Below are 1,569 nucleotides of genomic sequence, written 5' to 3'. Positions count from 1 at the left end.
AGGTTTTCTGGCAGGACTTGTGACCCCGTGGGGGACCCACGCTGGAGCAGTGTGCTCCTGAAGGACTGCACACCGTGGAAAGGACCCATGCTGGAGCAGTTTGTGAAGAACTGCAGCCCGTGGGAAGGACCCACGTTGGAGAAGTTCGTGGAGGACTGTCTCCCGTGGGAGGGACCCCACGCTGGAGCAGGGGAAGAGTGTGAGGAGTCCTGCCCCTGAGGAGGATGAAGCGGCAGAAAATAACGTGTGATGAACTGATCACAAACCTCATTCCCCGTCCCCCTGCGCTGCTGGGGGGGGTTGGTAGAGAATCTGGGAGCAAAGTTGTGCCCGGGAAGAAGGGAGGGGTGGAGGGAAGGTGCTTTGAGATTTGGTTTTATTTCTAATTACCCTACTCTGGTTGATTGGTAATAAATTGAGTTAATTTTCCCCAAGTTGAGTCTGTTTTGCCCGTGACGGTAATTGGTGAGTGATCTCTCCTGTCCTTATCTCAACCCACAAGCTCTTTGTTATATTTTCTCTCCCCTGTCCAGCTGAGGAGGGGGACTGATAGAACGGCTTTGGTGGGCACCTGGCATCCAGCCAGGGCCAACCCATCACAATGTTAGATGGTCTTAATATTTACTAGGTAGGAGTAGTTTAATAAATTATATGCAATTGGTACCATATAAAAGACACATCTGATCAATCTGGTGTGCTTGATTTGTGGAAAGCCCACCAAGCACCCAGGCCTGAATAAAAAGCAATATCTCCCGAGTGTGTGAGATTGGTCTATTGCACACCAGGTATTGAATCCGCTTTTAGAACAACACAATGACACTAAAATGGTCTTACATGTTCCTTTTTGCCAATTCTGTTTGTGCCATAGTTATCAATGGGAAGGAGGAAGCTGGAAGGCAGATATGTTCACCAGAGCAGCATGATACAGGTAATGGCACGGTAATTCAATACATACTTGCCCTCTGGGAGTATTAAATTCCATGGCTGGGTCTGCAGAGGAGCTCAGTGAGCCAGCTGAGGTGCAGCCTGCTCCCAGGTTTCACAAACCGTGCCTGTTTCTTGGATCTCCAGAGGCAAAGCAAGCAGAGGCTCTGCTATCAGTGTGCTGAAGTGGTTTATTCCCATATGGCTGTAAAACACAGCAGTTCAGCAGCAACCCTCCTGACAATATGCCACGCTCAGAGGAGCCACAGACCTCAGAATCCCAGCGAGGCTTTGCTGTCATATGCCCCCCACACCAAATTCAGCAGAAACTTTTTTCTCCTGCGACACTGACTTGAGTCTCCTGGGAAGAGAGATTCATTTTTTCTTTTGTTGCAGTGGCCAGAAGAGAGACCTGCACATATATATAAGCACTGAGGGCAATGAATTCAAACTGGATTTACACTTGACTAATTCACTGTAAGTCGAAGGCTAAATTACAAGATGATACCTGGGAGAATGACAGCGGTGCTTCATTAGTCTACAAAGCAGTGTATAAGAGTGGCTGATGGGCAACAATCACGCTGTGTTAAAAACCAATACATCCCTAGTCCGATGCAAATGATACCTAAATCTCAGTAAGCGTGA

General features: G+C 48.1%; 1 protein-coding gene across 1 annotated transcript in view; it reads right to left on the bottom strand.

The window, feature by feature from the left end:
• SGMS1 (sphingomyelin synthase 1) overlaps positions 1-1,569 on the bottom strand; it is a 105,704-nt gene that overhangs the window by 92,249 nt on the left and 11,886 nt on the right. The window lies entirely within an intron of this gene.

Source organism: Haliaeetus leucocephalus, unplaced genomic scaffold (genome assembly GCF_000737465.1).
Source record: "Haliaeetus leucocephalus isolate CR32 unplaced genomic scaffold, Haliaeetus_leucocephalus-4.0 Scaffold198, whole genome shotgun sequence".
NCBI classification, from domain to species: Eukaryota; Metazoa; Chordata; class Aves; order Accipitriformes; family Accipitridae; genus Haliaeetus; species Haliaeetus leucocephalus.
This window is presented reverse-complemented; position numbering and strand designations above follow the sequence as displayed.